This window comes from Clupea harengus, chromosome 2 (assembly GCF_900700415.2).
Source record: "Clupea harengus chromosome 2, Ch_v2.0.2, whole genome shotgun sequence".
NCBI lineage: Eukaryota > Metazoa > Chordata > Actinopteri > Clupeiformes > Clupeidae > Clupea > Clupea harengus.
This window is the reverse complement of record NC_045153.1, coordinates 200,727-201,288: the sequence shown is the minus strand read 5'-3', so window position 1 is coordinate 201,288 and position 562 is coordinate 200,727.

The window sequence follows — 562 nt, the reverse complement described above, 5'->3', positions numbered from 1 at the left end:
AGCTGTGGGTTCAAACCCCTTACTCATGACTGAGCTGGATCTGAGTAAGCGTATACCAGAAGCCTTGGGAGTGACTCAGCTGTGTGCTTTACTGGAGGATTCCCACTGCAGACTGCAGAAACTGAGGTTAGTGGATGCTGGTACATTCTCTTCAGTTAACAAACATTAGCTGCATTCTTCTCTTTTGGAGGATCCCATGGAGAATCCAGAGTTTTTCCAAAGTGACAGATTCATCCCCTATCCCCTTCTAAAGCTGCTTCAAGCTTTACATTAGATTTAAATTTCAGTTTTCTGTTGCTTCTGAAGGGGATGGGACACATGTTGTGGAGTACAGTAGTGTGTACATGCAGATCAGAGTGGGGACATGTCTGAAGGGGATGGGACACATGTTGTGGAGTACAGTAGTGTGTACCTTACATGCAGATCAGAGTAGGGACATGTCTGGCAATTATGTTGTTGCATTGGCACTGTATTTAAATATATATACCATAAAAGTCCTTAAATTGAGACTATTAAGTCACTGTGTCCTATTTTAATTGCTACATTACGTGCTTATGGGAGT